Source organism: Macaca nemestrina, chromosome 17 (genome assembly GCF_043159975.1).
Source record: "Macaca nemestrina isolate mMacNem1 chromosome 17, mMacNem.hap1, whole genome shotgun sequence".
Classification (NCBI taxonomy): domain Eukaryota; kingdom Metazoa; phylum Chordata; class Mammalia; order Primates; family Cercopithecidae; genus Macaca; species Macaca nemestrina.
The window spans coordinates 72,039,285-72,065,576 of NC_092141.1; the positions used below are offsets into that span (position 1 = coordinate 72,039,285).

At 41.6% G+C, this 26,292-nt stretch overlaps 1 pseudogene; it reads right to left on the minus strand.

Annotated features, from left to right (window-relative positions):
• Window positions 1-10,850: 10,850 nt before the first annotated feature.
• Window positions 10,851-11,310, minus strand: LOC105483151 (multifunctional methyltransferase subunit TRM112-like protein pseudogene; annotated as a pseudogene).
• Window positions 11,311-26,292: the final 14,982 nt, after the last annotated feature.

The following is a 26,292-nucleotide window of genomic DNA, read 5'->3' on the forward strand; positions in this document are numbered from 1 at the left end:
GTAAAAAAAAGTAAGAGCAAGCTAGTCTTACATGGATGAAGATGATGTGCCCAAAGTCTACCTCACTGCCAGAAAAAAGCAACCTCTTCCATGGAGGATGATACCATCATCCAGAGTCTTATAATTTTTCATAGACAAGGTCTGGCATTTAGTTAAAAAAAAAAAAACCAAAAACCAGTAATGTCAAAAAACTGGATCAAATGACTGAAAATCAAGAGACAAAGGAAACCATGAAAATAAACTTGTAGATGATAAATATCTTGAGATTTTAGCCAGATTTTAAAAAAGTAACTGTGATTAGTATGTTTAAGGAATTAGGTGAAATGATGAAAAATTTCACCAGATGGGCTGGGTGTGGTGGCTCATGCCTGTAATCCCAGTACTTTGGGAGGATAAGGTGGGAGGATTGCTTGAGGTTAGGAGTTTTAGATCAACCTGGACAACATAGTGAGATCCCATCTCTATAATTTTTTGTTGTTGTTTTTTTGAGATGGAGTTTCACTCTTGTTGCCCAGGCTGGCAATGATGTGATATTGGCTTACTACAACCTCCACCTCCTGGGTTCAACAGATTCTCCTGACTCAGCCTCCCGGGTAGCTGGGATTACAGGCATGTGCCACCACACCCAGCCAATTTTGTATTTTTAGTAGAGACGGGGTGTCTCCATGTTGGTCAGGCTGGTTTTGATCTCCTGACCTCAGATGATCTGCCCCCTTCGGCCTCCCAAAGTGCTGGGATTATAGGTGTGAGCCACCATGCCCAGCCAAAAATATTTTTAAAGAAAGAATTCCACCAGATAATTTGAATGAATAAAAAGTAATTAATTATAAAGCCCAGATGGGAAAACAATAACTGAAATGAAGAATTCAAAAGATTAATTTAACAGTATTTGGCTCAGTAGAAGTGATTAATGAGCTGGAAGATAGGTCAAGGGAAAATATCCAGATTGAAGCACAGAGGAAAAAGTATGAAATATAGAGAAAAGAGTGTAAGAAACATATGAAGAGATATCTTATATGATTGTCAATAAGGTCCCAGAGGAGTGGAAATAAGGAATGTGTCAGGAGTCATATCTGAAGAGACAGTGGCCAAGAATTTCCCCAAACTAACAAGGCATTAAGACACAAATTCAAGAAGCTCTAGGAATTCAAAGCAAGATGAATACAAAGAAAACTGCACCTAGTCAAACCGTGAAACCTAAACACAAATCTAAAAATGTTAAAATTAGTGAGATTTTAAAAAGGCATAATTTATCTTTAAATAGCAATGAAAGTTAGCAAAGACTGACAGCTAACTTGCCCAACGGAAATGATGGACACCAGGAGATGATGGAATGGCATATTCCTTCAAAGAGCAGAAAAAAAATTACTGCACACTGAGAATTCTATACCCAGCAAAATAATGGTGAAATGGAGAAGAGGTGGGGGGAATTCTATACCTTTAAAAATAAAGATGGAATACAGACATTTTCATAACAATAAAAACCTAGAGTTTTCATTGTCAGCTCACATGTACTAAAAGAAATCATAAAGGGGATTCTTCAGATAGAAGTAAAAGGAATCCCAGTTAGAAGCCCAGAAATGCAAGAAGGAATAAAAAGCACCAGGAAACGGATGTCTAAAGTAATATTGATTTTTTAAAACAACAATAATAATGATGTTTTGTCATGTTTAAAATGCTCTTCATATACTCTTTTTTTTTTTTTTTTTTTTTTTGAGACGGAGTCTCGCTGTGTTGCCCAGGCTGGAGTGCAGTGGTGGGATCTCAGCTCACTGCAAGCTCCGCCTCCCGGGTTCACGCCATTCTCCTGCCTCAGCCTCCCGAGTAGCTGGGACTACAGGCGCCCGCCACCTCGCCCGGCTAGTTTTTTGTATTTTTTAGTAGAGACGGGGTTTCACCGTGTTAGCCAGGATGGTCTCGATCTCCCGACTTTGTGATCCACCCGTCTCGGCCTCCCAAAGTGCTGGGATTACAGGCTTGAGCCACCACGCCCGGCCCATATACTCTTTTATACAGCTGAATTAAACACCCACCATTGCTCAAGCACAGCATGTACATTCTTCTCTCTGTACTTTCAGCCTTTCTCTTGCCCATCATTTGAGACCAAGTTATAACATTATACCTTCAGGAAGTATTCACTGACCACTCCTTTGTTTACATCTCCTCTCCCACCTCTCTAACTCAGCACCATGTTGTCTGGGTCACTTATTTAGAACTTTAAGTTTTTCTTCTCTTTTTGTTTTTATTTCATATTGTGTGTCTTGGTTTCTCAAATAGATTGTATATTTAATGTCTTTTCTATGTCTGCTATAGTCCTATCTATGTAGTATATGCTCAATAAATGTTTGTGGGATACTTAAATTTGTTGAAGAATAAATTGGTAATGAGTGACTGACCTTGTTGTTTTCTAAGACAGAATCTTCCATCAATTTGTTAATTGTTATTCTGAGATTTGATAAAGGAAACTAATATAAATATAAACAAAAATAGCTTTAATAAGGTCTTGGATGAAAAATCCATGAAGGACAGATTGGATGTTCATATTTCACCTTTAACCTTTTGAAATTGATTTGATGCCTCTTTAATATAATCTTTCTTGGTATTCTTGTCAAATGTGTAAAGCTGGTGAGAGTATATCACAGGTGTGTCATTTATTTCATTCTGATGTGAGTCATTGTACTATTCTGGATGTTAAAGAAATAAAAGACACAGCCCTTGAGCTTTCCAGAGAAAAAAATCTAATTGGAGGCTAAAACACATACCCCTAAACTAACTTGAGGTAAAATCCAAAGAAACATTTTAGTAATGTCAAGAAAATATGGTGTAGTGTAGACTAAAGCTGCAATACACAAGGAAAAGAAAAAGAAAAAATGATTACACTTGGAATGTGTTTATTAAGGAAGGCATCTGAAAAAAGGTAAATTTTGGCTTTAAAGATTAGATGGAAATATACAGAAAAGAAGGGGCATAGATTTTTCTAAGCAGAGAGAATTACATGCAATACACGGAGGCAAAATAGTAAGTTATTATGCATTCAGGCATCTATAAATAGACAGGCTTGAGGAATCAAGGGAATGTATGAAGCTAGCGAGAGGTGGAGGAGCAGTTGATAGAAGACATCAAATATGTTTATTTTTGAACTAGTGTGGAATTCTCTTTCTCTTTTCAGTAGAAATAACCTTCACTGTCAACAGCCCAGTCAGTCCCCTTAGCTGATATAATGACGATCACAACTTCCTAGGCTATTATTTGCAATAATTTCTGCCATATGAGTGTAATGGGAAAAATACATTGCAAAGTGAATTACTTTTGAAATGTATTGCATGCTGACATTTGGGAAATTAGATCCTGAACACAATGCATCCTGATTATTGAGGTGCCTTGCCACCATGAAAAGATAAATACAGTCCAACCATTCAAAAACACTGCATGTTAAATTAATTTAAAGTTCTGTCCTTCGGCAAGGTTCTTCTCAAAACTTTTGGTCACTATTCAGGCAAATAACCATGAGCAGGGACTGTCCCTGGCCTAGATAGCCTACATGGGTCTGAGGAGTCCAGAATTGCCCTCATTCAAACATAGCCCTATCTTATGAAGAATCCTGCTGTGCTCATTCTTCTATGTACTTGACTGCTCCAGTGCTAGAAGTGCCTGTGCTCGGCCAGCGTCCTTTCCATTTCCCGGGAGAAGCACAGCCATGCTTTCTTATGAAGAACAAACAACTTTTCACATCTTCATTCCCACTCAGCAAATTCCTCCGGCACCACCAACCCATCTCATCATGAATGTACATTTGCTTTCCTCCATAAGGTTTCTGTATTCATGGGTTACTGGGCTGAGCAACAGTAATTTCAGCAGTCCTGGCTCCACGAGCACAGGTCAGGAATGGGTTTGAAGAAAGCTCTGCAGATACCACAAATTTTGCTGTTTTAAGCCAAGACTTTCCTTGTTTACCGAACATGTCCAATTTGTGTGCTGAATAGAGCAATATAATGAGAGGAAGGGAAGATGGACAGGGAAATAATGGGACCTCACGTGCAGATTACAAAGAGAACCTAGAAATTAACTGAGAATGCTAAAGAGGAAGAGGGATATGAAAGCAATAGTGAAGGGTCAATAATTTCCACATAAATCAGACCAGATGATTATTTTGATCATTAAATTGATTTAACCACAGCTTTATATACAATCAGAGTACATGGCTCTATATATAACAACAGCTCTTGGTTGTAGTCAGAGAGGACTGGGTTTGTTTGAGTCCTGGCTTATTACTTACCTGATTCATGGTTTTGGTTATGCTACTTAACCTCTCTTAGCCTCTGTTTCTTTACTGTGGTAGATACTATTAGCCTAAAATAAGAAGGCTAATAGTATCTACCACAATAAAATTGTTGTGATGATAAAAAAATATTAATTAGGATGCAGTATGCAAAAAATAAAAGCTAGCTGTCATTATTTTTGAAATTTATTAAGTCTAGTTTCTCCAAAGCAAATTGGTTTATATTCACCAGGAGGAATGTCTAACTAGAATAATCTTATACTGAGTCTTTTGTGGCAGCAGATTATCACTCTCTATCTGATCTTTCTTTTACTTCTATATTTTCATTGAGTTGGTTTACATCAAACTGCACTTATAAATTTAAATACACCTCCAATACCACTGCGCAAGTCTTCTTATAGAGAGCTAGATACATATTTAACAAACAGTTAATATAGTTTGCAACTTCCCCAAAGTAGATTAGGTGAAAAATCCTGAATCCTGAATTTGGGGAAAAATTTACACATATAAATATGAATATTTATTTATTAAAAAAAATTTTTTTGAGATGGAGTCTTGCTCTGTTGCGTAGGCTGGAGTACAGTGGCACGATCTTGGCTCACTGCAATCCCCGACTCCCAGGTTCAAGCAATTCTCCTGCGTCTGCCTCCCAAGTAGCTGGGACTACAGGTGCATGCCACCATGCCCGGATGATTTTTGTATTTTTAGTAGAGATGGGGTTTCACCATATTGGCCAGGCTGGTCTTGAACTCCTAACCTCATGATCCACCTGCCTTGGCCTCCCAAAGTGCTGGGATTACAGGCGTGAGCCACCGTGCCAGGCTGAATATATTTATTATTGTTAGCCCTTGTTACAATGCTGCCATTTTATAAATCAGGAAACTGCGGCAGAGAGAGGTTAAGTAGCTTGATCAAAGTTACATTGAATGCTGGGCACAACCTCTCCATCCTTTTCCAGGTACCTTAAACCTAAGTATTATCCAAAACTACCTCTTTATTTCAGCTTGCAAACCTCTTCCCATATTCCTTTTCTCAGTTAATGGCACCACCATCCACCCAGTGATCCAAACTAGAAATCTGTGAGCCATCCTAGACTTCTCCAGCTTCCTCATTCCTCATCACACTAAGTCCTACGGAATTTTATCTACTATCAAATATTTATTGAATCTGACCTCCTCTTCTCCATTCTTATCGCCACTGCTTTTCATTCAAGCTTCCATCATTTATCACCCAAACTACTACCATTGTCTCCTCACTGGTCTCTCTGATACTAGCCCTGCTGCCTTCACATCAGTCTTCTAAACAGCTTCCAGGATGATATGTCTAAAACACAAACTAATCATGTCAATCCCCAGTTTAAAAACCTTCCATGGTTCCCAATAGAGACTGCTGTTTTGTTTTGTTTTGTTTTTGCTTTTGTTTTTGTTTTTGAGACAGAGTATCGCTCTGTCACCCAGGCTAGAGTGTAGTGGCGCGATCTCGGCTCACAGCAACCTCCACCTCCCAGATTCAAGCAATTCTCCTGCCTCAGCCTCCCGAGTAGCTGAGATTATAGGCATGTACCACCACATGCGGCTAATTTTTGTATTTTTAGTAGAGACAGGGTTTCACCATATTGGCCAGACTGGTCTCGAACTCTTGACCTCAAATGATTCACCCACCTCGGCCTCCCAAAGTGCTGGCATTATAGGCATGAGCCACCATGCCTGGCCGACTGCTTTTAAAATAAAGCCCAGTCTACCTAGTATGACCCTTGTGGTCCCAAAGAACACCTCTCTTTAAGTCCTAACAAAGTTTAATTAAAACGAACTGTTCACGTGATTCTCCCCACTTTTAGACTTTGGGCTCTTGAAAGGCAGAGACAAAGTCTTTTCGTCTTTGTATCTCAGTATCTACAATGCCAATTAAAAATTGTTGAACTCAAATGAAATGATGACATTATATTTGAACTTAATAGATCAGCTTACACTTTTAAAACCAGTTTTCAGTCAGGTGCAGTGGCTCATGTTTGTAATCCCAGGACTTTGGGAGACTGAGGCAGGAGGATCGCTTGAAGCTGAGAGTTCAAGACAAGCCTGGGCAACATAGCAAGACTGACTCTAAAACAAAAATTAGCCAGGCATGATGGTGCATGCCTGTAGTCCCAGCTACTTGGAGGCTGAGGTGGGAGGATTGCTTAAGCCCAGGAGTTTGAGGCGGCAGTGAACTATGATTGCACCCTACTGCACTCCAGCTTGGGTGACAGAGTGAAACCCTGTCTCTAAAATAAATATATGCAAATGTTTTTTGTTTTCTGTTCTGTTTCTTTGAGACAGTCATGCTCTGTCAGCCAGGCTGGAGAGCAGAGGTGCAACCTCAGCTCACTGCAACCTCTGCCTCCTCCTGCCTCAGCCTCCCAAGTAGCTGGGACTACAGGCATGCACCACCATGCCCAACTAATTCATGTATTTTAGTAGAGACAGGTTTTCACCATGTTGGCCAGGCTGGTCTCGAACTCGTGACCTCAAGTGATCTGCCCGCCTCGGCCTTCCAAAGTGCTGGAATTATAGGCGTGAGCTGCTGCGCCCGGCTGCAAATAGTTTTTAATACTTTTAAAAATTGAGATATAATTAACATACCATAAAATCCACTATTTTAGTATATTCAGTGGCTTTTGGTATATTCAGTTATACAACCATCACCACTATCTAATTCCAAAATGTTTTGTCACCCAAAAAAGAAATCCCTTACCCATTAACTGTCACTCTGCAGTCTCCCCTATTTCCTTGCCAGGATTTTCTGGATGGGTCAAGTCTAATCACATGAGTCCTTAAAAGTCCCAGCTGTGACAACAGAAGAAGAGTTAGAGAGATGGCGGTGTAAAAGGATCGGATGCCTGGTTGTTAGTTTTGAAATAGGGGAGACTGTATCCAAGGACCAGAGAGAGGCCTCTGGGAGCTAAGAGAGAAGCCCTCAAACCTTTCACCTCCACCAAGCTGAAAGCTCTCAAGAGAACTGAGGCCTCAATCCTACAGCTGCATGGAACTGAAGCATGCCAACATCTGAATGAACAAGGAAGCCTCCAGAAAGGAACACAGTCCTACTGACACCTTGATTTTTAGCCCAGTGAGACTCGTACTAGATTCTGACCTACAGAATTATAAGGTAATAAATTTGTGTAGTTTTAAGCCACTAAGTTTGTGTTAATTTTCTATAGTAGCAGTAGAAAACTGATACAACATAGACTTCTATCATTTTCTTTTTTACAAAATAGTGTATCTTGAAAATTGTTTTATATAAAGCGTCTTCTTCTCCTTCTCCTTCTCGAGTCTTGCTCTGTCGCCCAGGCTAGAGTGCACTGGCACGACCTCGGCTCACTACAGTCTCTGCCTCCCAGGTTCAAGCTATTCTCGTGCCTCAGCCTGCCATGTAGCTGGGATTACAGGAGTACGCCACGACACCTGGCTTTTTTTTTTTTTTTTTTTTGTATTTTTAGTAGAGATGGAGTTTCACCATGTTAGCCAGGCTGGTCTCGAACTTCTGACCTCAAGTGATCTGCCCACCTTGGCCTCCCAAAGTGCTGGGATTACAGGTGTGAGCCACTGCACCCGGCCCCCTTATTCTTTTTGATGGCTGCGTCATACTTTATTTAGATGGCAATTTAAAATACTATGTTTTATAGTAGCAATTACTACGCAATTCATCTTTGGCTTAGTGGAGGGTAGCTTGATGGCATATTTCCAGATTACCCCTGGTTCACTTTCTTCTGCCAGTATGGAATATTTGCGTCTGTGGTTACTCCTTGGTCTGAAGAGGTGGAATCCTCTTTGGGATCACCCCTCTTTGTGGCTTGCTATGGTCTGAATGTTTGTGTTCCCCAAAAATTCCTGTGTTGAAATCCTAATCCCCAAGGTGAGAGTATCAGGAGGTGGGGACTTTGGAAGGTGATTAGGTCATGAGGGCAGAGCCCTTGTGAATGGAATTCTTGCCCTTACAAAAGACTAGAGAGAACCCTCACCTCTTCTACCATGTGAAAACAGCAAGAAGTTTCCATCCTGGAACCAGACAACAAGCCCTCATCAGACATAGAATCTGCTGGCACCTTAATTTTGGACTTCCCAGCCTCTAGAATAATGAGAAATAAATTTCTGCTATTTATAATCTACCCAGTTTAGAGTATTTTGTTATAGCAGTCTGAATGAACTAAGATAGCACTTGTTGACAATAATGATAAACATCATATTGGTGGTGCAGTGACACCAACACCAGACCACATAAACCCTAGGTTTTTATGGCAGTAAATGAACAGATGCATGAAATGATATTTATGAAGATGCGGCAGATGAGGAATTTATTGCAGTCTTTGTTCCCTAGCAAATGGTATTAGCAGTTTCTGTATTATGGTAAGTGGTGGCAAAAACTTTAGTTACATAGGATTAATAGCCAAAGAAACACCTGACACAGATTGGAGAAAGGCAGGTCAGGGGCAGGCAAAGTTTCAAAAGAAATGCACTAAGCCTTCCCTCCTAGAGATAACAGAAAGCGGGTAATGAGTAGGGAAAAGCAGATCTGGTAGGACACGGCAGCTGAGGGCTCATCCTGGCTCAGCAACATTTTTCATCAAGATGATTAGCCTCAAAAACAAAACAAAAACAACTATTGAGCTAACAGGTTCAGCAAGGTTGGAAGATACAAAATTAGTGTACAAAAGCAATTGTATTTCTATGCACTAGTGATGAAAAATCTGAAAACAAAATTAAGAAAACAGTCACTTAGAACAAAAAATAGAAAACATACAAATGGTCAATAAGCACATGAAAATACGTTCTCTTATTTACCAGAGATTGAAAGAAAATATGTTCAACATCATTTGGGAAATGCGAATCAAAACCACAAAGAAATACTACTTTATACCCGATAGGAGAGCTATAATCAAAAGGACAGAGAACATCAAGTGTTGGCGAGGATGTGGAGAAATTGGAAGTGTCATACATTGCTGATGGGAATGCAGACTTGTGCAGCTGCTTTGGAAAACAACTTGGCAGTCCCTCAAAAAGTTAAATACAGTTACCATATGTCCCAGCAATTCTAAGTATATACCCAAGAGAACAGAAAATGTATGTCCACACAAAAAGTTGGATGTAAATGTTCATAGCAGCATTATTCGTAATAGCCCAAAAGTGGAAACAACTCAACTGTTGGTCAACTGATAAATGAATAAATAAAATGTGATATAGATATACAATGGAATATTATACAGCCACAAAAAGGAATGGAGTACTGACACATGTTACATCGCAGAGGAAACTCAAGAACATTATGCTCGGTGAAAGAAGCCACACACAAAAGACCACATATTGAATCATTTTACTGATATTAAATGTCCAGATAGGCAAAGCTATAGAGATAGAATGTACATTAGTAGTTGCCTAGGGCTAGGAGGCAGAAATGGGAAGTGACCATTAATGCGCAAAACGTTTCTTTTTGGGGTGATGAAAATGCTCTAAAATCTATTGTGGCGGCAGTTACACAGCTCTGTGAATATTCTAAAAATCACTGAATTATATACTTTAAATGATTATTCTTATGGTTTGTGAATTACCATTCAGTAAAATATTGTATGAAAAGACAAGACCAAACAAGACAAATTAAATGCAAAACTGGTCAGTTACACCTAAAAAGCTGGGGAGTAGGTGGTAGGGGGAGAAAAATAAAACTATACCAGCCTTCCTTTTCTGTCTTGAATAGGGCTAAAATGGGGCTCTGATCAGGTTGGCAAGAATTATCCCTTCAAATAAGAGATGGTAGAAGTCAAGGAGGTAGAGAAAGAATTTTACAGTTTCAGGTTCACCCCAAAACTCTAGCTTGGGAATTTTTTCTAGTTTGGGCTGCTAAGCTGCTCTTGGAAAGAGCTGTCTAGTTCTGCCTATTCTGATCAAGGTCTTGAAAGCATAAGTGAAAAGTGCTGGCACAAGTTTATCCCAGTCCAGGGCCTGACTTGGATGCCAAATTTAGCCTTTGGCAACTTCTTTCCATTGAGACTCCCCGAGGACTTGTATGACCTCCTTTTGGAAAGCTGCAAGGGAATTCACTTCTGGACTGTCGCCCAGCAAGTAGGGAGTGGCTCAGAAGGCTGCCTAATCCTCTGTTAAGTGAATGATAAAGTGTACCCAGGCACAGTCCATTGGAAGGCCGATTCCCTATATGTGGGATCTGGATTAGGAATTTTACAGGTATATAAAGATAATTCCCAACACTAAATATTGTGATCAACTTGAGGGGAAATCTTTTGAGAATGTATTGTACATATTCCTGCCTTTTTGTACTTAGGCTGTTTTTCAACTGGTAATTAAAGGATTACATGGCCACTATGGAAAAATTGGAAAGAATAGTACCATTCTCCTTTTCTAGAGTTAACCATTGCTAACAGTTTAATATGTGTTCTTTTTTTTTTTTTTTTTTTTGGTTTTGAACCTTTCATGAGAAAAATATGTATACACCATTGAGCTCAAGAACACTGTGTGTTTGGTGTGTCATTGGCTCAAGGGTTGGGGACATGCATGGCAGAATTCGGAAACGGCATACATCAACAAAAATACACATGGTCCTAACAAGAAAAACTGGCGCCTGGCACAATCAACTCTCAGTTTCCTCTTCACTCAGCAGCATGTTGGGGATCCCGTGGCTGATGGGGAACATATGTCCAGACTCTGGGCCCTGCAAGGTGCCCTCCATCACTTCCACCTCCAGCAGCAGATGGTGCGTGGTCCTCAGAAACTCTTTGTTCTCCTCATATCCCTCAACCGGCCCTTTAGGCACCTGGAGCAGGCGCAAGTTATCAGCCACCTCCAGGAACGCCGCCCACTCCACCTTGGGTATCATAGGCCCACGAAGTGGGGGTTGAACTCCACAGGGCAGATGCGGACTTGGCTGGCCTGGAGGCGCAGGGGGAAGCCATGGGGCCCCATCTCCCACATACGCGAGCTCAGCAGATTCTTAATGTGTGTTCTTTCAGACCATTTTCTATGTGTCTGTAAGCACAGATAACACATGTATGTGCACACACATGCTACCCCATAGCAATTTTTTTTAAACTTAAAAAAAAAACCATAAATGGGATCATATTCTATTGGTCCACTTGTTTTTGCATTTAACTATATTTTCAAGATCTTTCCATGTCAGTACATATAAATCTTACTTATTCTGTTTGTTTGTTTATTTATTTATTTGAGACAGGATCTTGCTCTGTTGCCCAGGTTAGAGCTGGAATGCTGTGGCATAATCACAGCTCACTGCAGCCTCAACCTCCTGGGCTCAAGTGATCCTCCCACCTCAGCCTCCTGAGTAGGTAGGACTACAGGTGTACACCACCAGGCCTGGCTAATTTTTTAAAATTTCTTGTAGAGATGGGCTCTCATTATGTTGTCCAGGGTGGTTTCAAACTCCTGGGTTCAAGCGATCCTCCTGTCTCAGCCTCCCAAAGTGTTAAAATTACAGGTGTGATCCACTGTGCCTGGTCTACTTTATTCTTTTTTTTTTTTTTTTTTTTTTTTTTTTTGAGACAGAGTCTCACTCTATCACCCAGGCTGGAGAACAGTGGCATGATCTTGGCTCACTGCAACCTCCATCTCCAGGGTTCAAGCGATTCTCCTGCCTCAGTCTCCTGAGTAGCTGCGATTACAGGCATGTGCCACCAAGCCCAGCTAATTTTTGTATTTGTAGTAGAGACACAGTTTCACCATACTGGCCAGGCTGCTTTCAAACTCCTGACCTCGTGATCCACCCGCTTCAGCCTCCCAAAGTGCTGGGATTACAGATGTGGGCCACCGTGCCCTGCCACTCTTTTTAAGGCCTACACAACATTCCATGGTATAAACATTTTACAATTTATCAAGCTATTTCCTATTGAAGCATATTCCTATATATCTAACTTTTCTTTATGATCAAGAATGTAGGACTCTTATGTAATATATTTGTGTATACGTGAGAGTATTTGGGGGCATAGGTTCTAAGAAAGAGAATTATTTAGATTTCTGATACATCTGGAATTTATTTTTCAAACTTTATATTTTGAAATAAGTTCAAACTTACAGAAAAGTTGCAAGAATGACACAATGAACTCCCATAACGTCTTCACCTTGATCCCCTAATTGTTATCATTTCATTACATTTGCTTCATCTCTTCTCTCTCCTCCACCCTACCTATACACTATATACATACTAGATATTTTTTCTGATGCATTTGAGACTAATTGAGGAAACGAAGCCCTTAACTCTAAATACTTCAGTGTGTATTTCCTAAAAACAAGGGCATTATCTTACCTAAACTCAGCACAAGCATCAAAACCAGGAAATAGACATACAAAACACACTGATTTCTCCAACCCAGCATCATAAGGTTCAGTTTAGGCTTCTCCCTTCTCCAACACGGAGAAACTCATTCTCACCATCCTCAATATACTTCCTAATTTTATTGTAATACCCTTGTAAATAACAAATGTCCCTGCCATGCTGTCTGCCTCTTGTGTGCCTCGAGCTATGCATTCCCAGCCACATTGGCCTCACCCTGCTTGCTGCTTCTGAACTTGGTCCATACCAGTCACCGGGAAGAAGGAGTTAATTTATTTTTGAATGGTGTGAGGTTGTTGTTTTGTTTTGTTTTTTGTTCTTGGTTTTTTTGTTTTTGTTTTTGTTTTTTGAGACAGGGTCTTGCTCTGTTGCCCAGGCTGGAGCGATCTCGGCTCACTGCAACCTCTGCCTCCTGGACTCAAGTGATCCTCCTGCCTCAGCCTCCTGGGTAGCTGGGACTAAAGATGTGCACCCCCATGACCAGCTAATTTTTGCACCTTTTTTGTAGAGATGGACTTTTGTCATGTTGCCAGATATATCTTATTTTCTTAAATGCATAACCAGTTGTCCTGACACCCATTCTCAATTATTTGAAATGTTTCCACACACACTTGTGCCAGTAGCTGATGATCTATTTTCTTTCATTTATCATTTTTCTGTTTGTGAGCCAATACCATACTCTAATTACTGTTGTTGTATAATATGGTTTGTTTGTTTATTATTTATTTTTAGCCAGGGCCAGTGGCCTATATAAAATGTTTTCATACCTGGTAGGATAAGGTTCCTTATTGTACTTAAAAAAACGTCCCTGCTGGGCGCAGTGGCTCATGCCTGTAATCCCAGCATTTTGGGTGGCCAAGGCCAGCGGATTGCTTGAGCTCAGGAGTTCGAGACCAGCCTGACCAACATGGTGAACTCCATCTCTACTAAAAATACAAAAATTAGCCGGGCATGGTGGCATGCACCTGTAATCCTAGCTACTTGGGAGGCTGAGGCAGGAGAATCACTTGAACCCGGGAGGCAGAGGTTGCAGTGAGCCAAGACTGTACCACTGTACTCCAGCCTGGGTAAGAAAGCAAGACTTTGTCTCAAAAAAAAAAAAAAAAAAAAAAAAAAAAAAGTCCCAGCTCTTCTTAAGTATTTATTCTTCCAGATGCATTTTAAAATTAACATGTTAATTTCATTAAAAATCCTATTGTAATTTTGATTGGGATTACATTGAGTTTATCAAATATTTGGGTAAAAATGGCATCTTTTCAATATTGAATCTTCCCATCAGGGACCATGGTACACCTTTTCATATACTCAGGTTTTAAAAATGTCTTCCAGTGAATATTTTGGCTTTGTGTTGGCATCACACATACAGTTTGATCCTAGGTTTAAAACATTTTTTTTGGTGGCTATTATTAATGGGATCTTTTTGTCCCATCTTCTTTCTATATATTTCTTTCTATATATTTTGTACATAGTTAAGATTATGCTGCACATATCTTGTCTTTTAAATTTATTCCATAAAAACTTTCTGACTAATATAGTTCTTATGGTTGCATAATCATCTATCAAATATTTACATAATATAATTTATTGAACTATTTTTAAACATTGGTTAACTAGATTGTTTCCAATTTTAAAGACATTAAATGCTACTGTTATAAACATATTTTTATATAAATCTTTGTTCTGTTTTGAATTCTTAAAATTTATAAGTGGTATTTCTTTCTTTTCTTTTTTTTTTTTTTTTTTGAGACAGAGTCTCTTTCTGTCACCTAGGCTGGAGTGCAGTGGTGCGATCTCGGCTCATTGCAACCTCTGCCTTCCGGGTTCAAGCAATTCTACTGCCTCAGCCTCCTGAGTAGCTGGGATTACAGGCACACGCCACCATGCCCGGCTAATTTTGGTATTTTAGTAAAGACGGGGTTTCACCATGTTGGTCAGGCTGGTCTCGAACTCCTGACCTCGTGATCCACCTGCCTCAGCCTCCCAAAGTGTGTTTTATTGTTTTGAGATGGAGTTTTGGTCTTGTTGCCCAGGCTGGAGTGCAATGGTGTGATCTTGGCTCACCGCAACCTCCGCCTCCCAGGTTCAAGCGATTCTCCTGCCTTAGCCTCCCAAGTAGCTGGGATTACAGGTGCGCACCACCACACCCAGGTAATTTTGTATTTTTAGTAGAGATGGTGTTTCTCCATGTTGGTCAGGCTGGTCTCAAACTCCCGACCTCAGGTGATCTGCCCTCCTAGGTCTCCCAAAGTGCTGGGATTATAGGCATGAGCCACCATGCCCGGCCTATAAGTGTTATTTCTTATGCACAATATAGACATTCCCTGAAAGGTCTTGGATAACACAAAATTATGATAAGTTGAAAATATCTTCATACATAATTGTTTAAATTTTAAATATTTTGCTTCTATTCAATTTACTTATTCACAGACTCATCCTGTAGTCTTCCTATCACTTAGTTACTTTGGGGACATGATTAGTGTGATGGCTAATATTGAATGTCAACTTGATTGGATTGAAGGATGCAAAGTATTTTTCCTGGGTGTGTCTGTGAGGGTGTTGCCAAAGAAGATTAACATTTGAGTCAGTGGACTGGGAGAGGCAGACCCACCCTCAATTTAGGTGGGTACCATCTAATCAGCTGTCAGCGTGGCTAGAATAAAGCAGGCAGAAGAAATTGTAAAGAGCAGACTTGCTGAGTCTTCTGGACTTCATCTTTCTCCCGTTCTGGATGTTTCCTGCCCTTGAACATCAGATTCCAAGTTCTTCAACTTTTGGAGTCTTGGGCTTACACCAGTGATTTGCCAGGGGCTTTTGGACCTTCCGCCACAGACTGAAGGCTGCACTGTCGGCTTCCCTATTTTAGAGGTTTTGGGACTCAGACTGGCTTCCTTGCTCCTCTGCTTGCAGACGGCCTATTGTGGGACTTCACTTTGTGATCCTGTGAGTTAATTCTCCTAATAAACTCCCCTTCATATATATGTATATCCTATTAGTTCTGTCCCTTTAGAGAACCCTGACAAATACAATTAGAAAGTAATAAAATGGGAAATACACAAATAGCAGTGTCATAACACCAGCCAATGCAGTGAGAATCTGCGTGGGAACAGAGCTCTGCAAGATTGCCCATAGAGGGCCATTATCTCCTTATATCTGCAACTTCTGGCCTTATGTACCTACTTTGTAGTGTTCATTTGTATACTTGACTTATTTGCATTTATTAATGTGATATGAAACCTCCCACATCTTAAAATTTTATTATGTGCCTTATGGAACTATTTACATAAAGTTGAGTGTTGCCTAACTCAGGGAGTGTCTTTATACTGAATGTAATTTAACCTTCTTGTTTACTCACGGTTAATATAGATATCAGTTTTAAAAGTTTCTTCCCCAAGGCTTACAGAGGTATGTAGGGCTGTTTTCCCCTATGCTAAAGGAATTAAATTACTGTGTTTTTTGATCATTAAGTTAATATTTACACTTTTTTTTTCATCTACACCTTGCTTAAAGACATTTAGCTTTCAGCTGGGCGTCATGGCTCGTGCCTGTAATTCCAGCACCTTGGGAGGCTGATGCTGGTGTATCACTTGAGGCAAGAAGTTCGAGACCAGCCTGGCTGATATGGTGAAACACTATCTCTACTAAAAATACAAAAAAATTAGCTGGGCGTGGTGGTGGCTACTTGGGAGGTTGAAGCACAAGAATTTCTTGAGTGCCAGGAGTGGTGGCTCATGCCTGTAATCCCAGCAATTTGGGAGGCTGAGTCGGGTGAATCACGAGGTCAGGAGTTTGAGACCAGCCTGGCCAACATGGTAAAACCCCATCTCTACTAAAACTACACAAAATTAGCTGGGCGTGGAGGTGGGTGCCTGTAATCCTGGCTACTCGAGAGGCTGAGGCTGGAGACTCGCTTGAACCTGAGAGGCGGAGGTTGCAGTGAGTCAAGATCGCACCACTGCACTCCAGGCTGGGCGACAGAGGGAGACTCCATCTCAAAATAATAATAATAATTGCTTGAACCCAGGAGACAGAGGTTGCAGTGAGCCGAGATAGCGCCACTGCACTCCAACCTGTGTGAGAAAGATTCCACCTCAAAATAAAAAAAAAAAAAAAAGTCATCCAGCTTTCCAGCTTTCTCTTCTCACTGCTGTCTGCATGACTGCTGTGATAGTTTCTTCTCCTTCCAGTTTATTGCTTTTACTTTTCTATGGGTTTGAAGATCAGATTGCCAACTTTTCTAAAATCAAATCCAAGTAAAAATAGCCTCTGAGAAGGGGCTTTGATGAATGTCTAGGAGTAATGGGCATGATCTTCAGGGCATGAACATAGTGATCTCCGTTTCTCCAGAGGCCTTTTTCCATCTCCTTTATTCCCTTGGTTCTTTGCTGTGCTCCTGATAGATCAGATTTTCAGATAGACAAGTTCCAAGTCGGTAATGAAATGAAGTTTCATTACAATTACTAGATTGGTAACAATATGTTAAAATGCCCCTTTCCCTTTTCCTCTATTGTATTCTGATTCTTTTTTTTTTTTAGACAGAGTCTCACTCTGTTGTCTCCAGGCTGGAGTGTAGTGGTGCGATCTCGGCTCACTGCAACCTCCGCCTCCCAGGTTCAAGAGATTATCCTGCCCCAGCCTCCTGAGTAGCCGGGACTCTACAGGTGCGCGCCACCACGCCCAGCTAATTTTTGTATTTTTAGTAAAGATGGGGTTTCACCATGTTGGCCAGGCTGGTCTCAAACTCCTGACCTCGTGATCCACCTGCCTTGGCCTCCCAAAGTGCTGGGGTTACAGGCATAAGCCACCACGCCCAGCCTGAATTCTGATTCTTTACTCCCCTTTGTTCCTTTTAGGGTGTGTGTCAGGCTGGATTGACTCAACGTAGTCAATCTGAAGCTCATTGGGCTTCAGCTGAATGGGATAAGGTCCAATCTATACCTTCATTTCCTCTACCTCTATACCTTCAATCTATACCTTCTTTCCCCCACCTCTTCTATACATTTTTTATGTTTATTTTCCTTTTTTTTTTTTTTTTTGAGACAGAGTCTCTCTCTGTTGCCCAGGCTGGAGCACAGTGGTACAATCTCGGCTCACTGCAACCTCTGTCTCCCAGGTTCAAGCAATGCTCGTACTTCAGTCTCCCCAGTAGCTGGGACTATAGGCACACGCCCCCACCATTATTTTAAATAATTAAAACCTCTCTACATTTCACATCAACCAACTATAATTGTCTTATTTAAAAAAAAATTGACATCTGTCTAAAGCCTCATTTGATTAAAAAGAAATTTAAGTGTATTCCATTATACGAAATAAAACAATTTACACTACTCTTTGTATGCTTACCTTTACTTTTACTCATGCCTAATTGATATGGGCTGTGGTACTAAGCCATGATTGTGGGCTCATTCTCTGCAATGGCCAATCTTTCTCCTTTGCTGCTGACTGCCCCCCACCCCACCCTACCCTGTAGCTAAATCAAATGCAGAATGAGAAGAGAGAGACAGAATGACAGTCTGATAGAAAAAAAAAAAAAAAAAAAGGTCAAAAGTGAGAGACAGAACATTTCCTAACAGCAGTTGAGTCTACAGATCCACCATACTCTTATCCTTGGCTTCCAGGAGATATCCCAGTCTTTTATTGAATTTTGAATTCCCTATAGGTGGAATATAGTAATATTTATTAACGACCTTATAACTACTTATGTGCTCTGAGTGAGGGCATATATCAGGTTCATGAAAACCCATACAACTATTGGAGAATCAACTCAAAATTCAGGTCTTATATGTGGTGGCTCGGTGGCATAATCTTTGTATTTTGGCATTTTTTAAAACATATTGCTCTTGAAAAATAAATGTGTGAGCTACCAGCGCAAAGAGGTTTCAACTTTAGATCAACTAAAACTTTCTTGCATTATACAATGTCATCCCTCAGTCACTTTTTATACATTGAATTGTGACATTTATGCATCTGCTGATCTGCTGATGACTGGATATTTTAAGCTCTTGTACAGTGGCGCAGCCTACAAGTCAAGAGTCTATTTTCTTTTCTTTTCCTTTATCTTTTTTTTTTTTTTCTCACTCTGTTGCCCAAGCTGGAGTGCAGTGACATGATCATGGCTCACTGCAGCCTCGACTTCCTGGCTTAAGTGATCCTCCTGCCTCAGCCTCCTGAGTAGCTGGGACTACGGGCCTGTGTTACCACGCCTGGATATTATTTATTTTTTGTAGAGATAGGGTCTCACTATGTTGCCTGGGCTGGTCTCTAACTATTGGGCTCAAGCGATACTCTCACCTCTGCTTTCTAAAGTGCTAGGATTACAGGCATGAACCATCATGCCCAGCAGAGCCTATTTTCAGTAGCATCACTATTTTTGGTATATGTTTATGTAATCATTTGAAACTTTATTACATTTTCCTCACCATTACAACTATGAGTCGAAAATGGAAAAATAAAAATGCTGATGCTAGTAATAAGCAGCACAGGTTTTTGAAACAATACAATTGAGCAAAGGAGGAGTCATTGGCTACATACAAAGCCGTGAAACTTTAACTTACCCTGTCAGGTAGATATTAATTAGGACAAAAGTAGAACATATAATACCTGCTGGAAATACATTATCAAAGATTGTATCTTAAAGGTGAATTAGGCCAGGCGTGGTGGCTCACACCTGTAATCCCAGCACTTTGGGAGGCCGAGGAGGGTGGATCATTTGAGCTCAGGAGATTGAGACCAGCCTGACCCACATGGTGAAACCCCATCTCTGCTAAAAAAATACAACATTAGCTGGGCATGGTGGTGCACACTGTAATCCTAGCTACTCAGGAGGCTGAGGCAGGAGAATTGCTTGAACCCAGGAGGCAGAAGTTGCAGTGAGCCGAGATTGCGCCACTGTACTCCAGCCTGGACAACAAGAGTTAAACTCTGTCTCAAAAAAAAAAAAAGGTGAATTGCAAGTAGGAATTGAATACTATTTTTCAGCTCCCTAGAAAAGAAGCTGTGCTTCTATAATATTCAGTGCATTTAATTTTTGCATAATCGACATTTGTATATATTACCAGGAATGTATTAAGTAAGAAACTGGGTAAGAATGTGTAAAAAATTAACTAGGCGTCCGCCTGTATGGAATTCCAGACTCATTAAAGGACTGGACTATCCCTCAGAACCTGTAATGTATTTAAGAAACAAGAGGCTTAAAACATTTAAATATATAATATGTAACATAGTATACTACAGAATTAAGTGTCAACATGAGTAAAACAGTAAGTTCTGTAATAAATCACAGAAGGAGGGATACAACTTTCACTGGGATGGTATGGAACTTCTTCTGGAGTTCTACTTCGCTTTCTTGAGGAAAGCAAAGCAGTAAAAAGAAATGGATGGAGAAGAGAGGGAAGGGACCAACCTCTTAGGTCAAAGAATGGACCTCTTTTGAGGATGAGTTGTTTTCTTAATAAAGACAAACATTGATGTGAACTACAAATAGACACATTTCACATTTAAAGAACAGATCATTGAGCAACAGGTGTGGCTGAATAGGACAGCATTTACTAGTAAGGAGATAAGACATCAGTTGGTAAAAGGTTAGAAAGATGGGCCTGGACCAGACTGCACGGGGTCTTTCTTACTGCCCAGGAAAGGTGACACCATGGAGTCTTTCAGCAGAAGAATGACAGAAAGGCAGTTTAAAACACTCACCTAATAAGGTGGATTTGAGAAGGAAGGGACAACTGGTAAGAATCTGGTTAAGAAGATGTTACTATTTAGTGAGCTAAAGAAGATGACAGCTGATAGTCAAGGATTGTGCCTGTGGAAACAGAAAAGAATAGTTCTAACAACCACTGCATGGGAAAAATTAACATAATCTACCGAATAACTAAATGCAGGGAGTAAAGAACAGTGAAGTATCAAAACACAACAAGGTAACAAGTCTAGCAGTCTAGAAGACTGGGGTATCAGTGACAGAGCAGGGGAGTCAGAAGGGCTGGTTTGGGAGAGAAGAAATGAGAGATGGTTTTGGCATATTTGGTATTTGTAGTAGCTCTTTACTGCTTTTGAATTACAAATCCCTTCCTTTGAGAATCTAATGGAACCAATGGGTCCCCTCTTCAGAGAAAATAAATGCGTTCATACTTAAACACATGTTGCACAATTTATAATGTACACCCCTGGAATTTGCTGCAAGAGAGCTCTTGATCCAAGCTGGGCCAATCAGAGCCCTTCCTGGAATTTTTGTACTCTATATCCAGAGAATCAAGTCAGTCTCTCCTTAGCAGCTAAATCTGTGAATGCTGTTAGCTGATATATTTTACAACACATGAGCCTGAGAAACAGAGAGAATGCTCAGATGCAGAATGAGAAGAGACAGAGCCTAATACAAAAAGGTCAGAAATGAGAGAGAGAACATGTCCTAATGGCAGCTGAGTTCATGTCTTTATTAAGAAAGCAACTCATCTTCAAAAGAGATCCATTCTTTGACCTAAGAGGTTGTCATATTCATTCCCTCCTCTGGACTTTTGTTGAGCTCTCAGGGCCCTTCCTTCCTTCTTTCCAACCATTTCTTTTTCCTATTCTGCTTTTCTCAAGAAGCAATTCTATACCATCCCAGTCAAACTTGCATCCCTCCTTCTTGTATTTTGTTGCAGAACTTGCTGTTTTATTCATGTTGAGACTTAATTCTATAATACACTATATTATATATTTAAATGTTTTCAGCATTCTGTTTCTCAAATAGATTATGACAGTTAAGTAGGCAAGACTTTCCTCCAATCAATTCTATATGCCCCATGGCACTTATCACAGCTATATACGAACAGTAGGTGTAAATATTTGTCAAACATTTATAAATGTCAATGTAAAAATATATGAGCATTTGTTTATTCACATTTTACATGCATTTTTCATTTTACAAAAAAGGGATTTACTGGAAACTTCTTTTAAGTAGTAGCTCCTCTATGTGGAAATGTTTTTAAGTGTTCATCTAGAAATATCAAATATTCATCAAAAGGCTGAGGTAGAGTTGGTGGGGAAAATGTTGAAGCTCTTGGGTAAGTAATTAATCACAGATCAACAAGAAATGAGATTATGAAAAACAATCAGTGAGGAAAGTCTCATTTACATCAACCTTTTAGAAATCCTTTCATTGTGTGACATGGCTTCCTTTTTTTTTTTTTTAAGTGGGGGTCTTACTCTGTTGCCTTGGCTGGACAGCAGTGGTGCAATCATAGCTCGCTGTGGCCTCCAACTCCTGGCCTCAAGTGATCCTCCTGTCTCAGTCTTCTGAGACTCTGGGATTACAGGCATGAGCAACTGGCAACTCACATTTAAAAAATATGTATTCTTTGTTCTCCTTTACACTTTGTATGGCAATCTCCAGGGTAACTGATAGAGAATAAAGTTTATGTCTAGGTTCAGTCTGTGGCTCTACCTATCATTGAGTGTAAAATTGGGCTGGTTATTCAACCTCTCAGGACCCCCCTCATCTAAAAAATTAACATAATACTTATCTGATAGGATGTTGTGGGGATTAAATGAGGTTGTGCATATAAAGTAGCTGGTGAAATATTTGCTGCCAGTAGGTGATCACTCAGTGGTGGATGGTATTACTTTTTATTTAGGGGGAGAGAGTTAAGGGAAAAGGGTAGAAAAAGGTGAACCTGATGGTTTACTTAAGAGACTTAGAGGGCTGGGCACAGTGGCTCATACCTGCAATCCCAGCATTTTGGGAGGCTGAGGCAGGTGGATTGCTTGAGCCCAGGAGTTCGAGACCAGCCTGGGCAACATGGCGAGACTCCAACTATATAACAATATAAAAAATTAGCTGGGCATGGTGATGTGCACCTTTGGTCTCAGCTACTCAGGAGGCTCAGGTGGAAAGGTCACCTGAGTCTGGGAAGTAGAGGCTGCAGTGAGCCATGATGGTGCCACTGCACTCCAGCCTGGGTGATGGGGGTGAGACCCTGTCTCAAAAAAAAAAAAAAAAAAAAAAAAAGATAGATAGATAGCTAGAGAGACTTAGGGGTAGCCAGAGAAGACACCATATGCAGAGGTGGTTGATAGTGCAGAGGTGAAAGGGCAAGAAAGGGCATTTTGAATAATACAGATGATGCTAAAATGTTGGGAGGTACAGAGTAAGGATGGGCTATGTGATGAACAATTATTTGCACGTTCTTATTACACGGCATACGTTACGTTTCCAAATTTAAGTTATAGACTAAATTAACATCTTTACTGGAATGGATTTTTAGTAGGTAATAAAATTAGCATTCTCAGGATTTCAGGTAACAGTGACAGAAAAGGGAATCAGGGAGAGGAGTAGAGAACAGAGGTGACTTCTCACTGCAATGTTGCTCTCTGTCCCTACTATGCCCCACCCACAACTCTGTCAGGGACATATTGTTTCCTCCTCAAAGTTAGAGTGTGGCAGCAAATTATAAGGCTGGACAGTAGAACTACCTGGAAGAGAATTGGCAGAATAGAAGGATGGTGGATGATCAAAAGAGTGAAGCAGTGAGTTCATTCCTGGACACTGCCCACATGAAAATGGGGTTTGGGAAAGGTTGGCTAAAAGCAGTGGGGACTGATCTTTGGAAGTATGATGAAGACAGTGAGTCAGAGTTACTCACTTTATCAGTGCAGGAGACCATGTGGGTTACAGCTATCAGAGCTTACTGTGGGTAAATCCAATAAAGAGCTCTGTTGCTAAAATTGAACAATTATGGTGTTTTTCTAATTTCCAGGAAAAATGGGTTTAAAGGTTTTCATTTTGTGAATTATTATTAATTTTTTGGTACTTCTTACCTTGTAAAAAAGTTGCAAATAAATTTAAAGAGAAAAACACAGACATATTATCTCTTAAAAACACATCATTTTTTGGCTGGACACAGTGGCTCACGCCTGTGATCCCAGCAGTTTGGGAGGCCAAGTTGGGTGGATCACATGAGGTCAGGAGTTCCAGACCAGCCTCGTCAACATAGTAAAACCCCATCTGTACCTAAAATACAAAAATTAGCCAGGGGTGATGGTGTGTGCCTATAATCCCAGCTACTTGGGAAGGAGGCTGAGGCATGAAAATCACTTGAACTCAGGAGGCAGAGGTTGCAGTAAGCTGAGATGGCGCCACTGCACTCCAGCCTGGGTGACAGGTCGAGACTCTGTCTCAGAAAAAAGAACAGCAACAACAAAAAAAGCCCCCATTTTTTTAATATGTGGAGATTTGCATAACCATAAAATAGCCAGATTTAGTGCTTGTAAAATTGTGTCAATTCCATATGGCAGAGTTAAGTCTATCAGCATTTCATGATGCTCCACATTGAGCACCATAATTTCTAGGGACTGCCACCTGAACTAGTTTGAAAACCAATATTACACCCCTGACTGCCTTTTGTTATTTCTCAGAGATGGAATGTTATTAGTCTCAGTGAAACTCGCAGGGAAAGGCTTAGATACCAAGTAATCTTAAAAATAAATTAAAAAAGACCGAAGGAGAATTAAATAGGGTAAATTCGAGGGTAAGAAGGATAACATAATAGCTCCTGTTTCCTGAGTCCTTATTGTGTAACAGGCTTTGTGTTAAGTATTTTCCAAAATTTCGTTTCATCCTTACATCCATCTGTGAAGTAAGTACTAATATCACCCACTTTAGACAGATGAAGAAAGGAAGGTCCAGAGACCTGTTCAAGGTCACATAGCAGGTAAGTGTTGTGTGATACTGAGATTCAAACCGAGGTTTTCCGACTCCAGTGATGATGACTTTGCAATGCTTCTTTGTGTGTACGTGATTTTAAAAAACTGACATGAAGCGCACAGATCTTTTTGCATATGTATACACCCGGGTAACCATTAACTAGATCAAGATACTGAATATTTCCAGCAAACCAGAAGGCTCGCTCCTGTCTCCTCTCAATCAATTCCCCTGTAAGTAATCACTGCCTTGTCTCTAACATCATAGGTAGATGGGTTTTCGTTATATTAATCTAACTTTCTGGAGTTAACACCAAAAAATTCCGTATGTCAGCCCTTCACCTTGCCATGTTAGCTGTACTATTCAAAGCTGCTCTAGCTCTGACTTTGTAAGCATTCACTGTAAAGAAGAGCTGTTGGATGGATATGTTCATGTCCAATTTCTTTATTGTTCTGAAATTAATACTAATTTTTGAAAATCGAAGAAACTCCTGGATGAAGTGCTACGGGATGGGGTAGATTAAAGCGCCATTATCAAACAAACCTCTCTACCTTGGAAACTCCACAGAGCTTCCTTGATTGATGTAATTTGGCGCATCTATTTCCCATCACGGCATCTGATTAAGAAGTTGGATGACCACGAAAGGTCATCTCAGTTTATGGAAGGGAAGGCGGGCCAGGCACAGTTGGTCACGGTGATTGCTTCGCATCGTCTTGCAGCGCGCGAAGATGTTTATGTCCTAAACATCTTCCACAGTCGACTTGCTGTTTTATGACAGGAGGGAAAGAGTAGAGGGGAAGAAGATCTAGGTGGAGGGTGAAATATAACCTAACATCGTTCGACGAGGCATTAATGTGGTGGCTTTCCCGCCCTTGCCACCAGCTCTTAAAACCACGTTACTTCTTAGCCAACCTGGCAGTGACAGAAGCAGCGCCGCGACTTTACCTCAGGCTCGTAAGCTGTGGTTGGTGAATTTTCAGCCATTATTCTAAATACGTCTCCGTCTCCCCACCAACCCCACTGTTGTTTTGTTTTTCTTTCTCATTCTGATTCTCCCCACAGCCAACCGTGGCCTTTTGAAGCCGTCTACAAACTACCATTGAGAATTCGGGAAAGAATAACTGACACTTGTAGGCTTCAAGGACTCTCCGAGTGATGTGTGCCTGAGGTGACCGAAGTGGGGGAGATCTAGGGGAGCGTTCCGGTCATCAAAGCAGGAGGACAGGCCCTGAAATGGGCGCACGTGACAGCAGCAGCCACCTCGAGAGTGACATCACCCCTGGGGGCGGAGCCCAACTATGTAGGGCCTTGTCAGTTACCGAGCTTCCTCCCCGCTGCCCCTCCAAATGCCACCCACAAGTCCGAGCCCCCCGGGGATATCAGAAATGCCAGGACATCCCAGAGGGCCAGAACCAGGGCCCCATCTCTCCGCGCGGAGGAGGGCTGCGCCCCCACTCCCTCTTCCAGCCGTTCCCCACCCCCAAGCTGTGGAAGGGGCGGGGGCGCGCGCGCTCCACCACGCACGCGCCCCCACGCACGCGCGCTCCCTCCGCGCTCGCGCCCCTCCCCACCCCGGCCCAGAGGGGGCGGGGCTGCGGGCGGCCTCCGAGGGTGCGACGCCCCCAGCGCGGCGGCGGCGCTAGCGAGCGGCCGGCCGGGCGCGGGTTGCTGGGCGCGCTGCTCCGGCGGGGCCCGCTGGCACAGCCGCCTCGCGCGAGCCGCCCGCCCGACGGGGGAAGCTGCGAGCGCTCCGAGCGCCCGGCCCCGGGCTGCTGGCGCTGCCCTCCCGCCGCCACCGCCCTCCGCGCCTCCTTCGGGCGGCCCCGCCCCCATTCCCATCCCCCTCGCGCTCACCTCCCGGCTGTGCCGCGCGCTAGGCGGAGCGAGGCGCCCGCCGCCGCCGAGCCGAGCCGAGGGGCTGGAGCTGGCCCCCGAGCCGCCGCTGACAGGAGCACCGCCGCGGGCTGCGCTCGCCGGCTGCGAGGCCCCGCCGCGCCGTTCCGGGGTG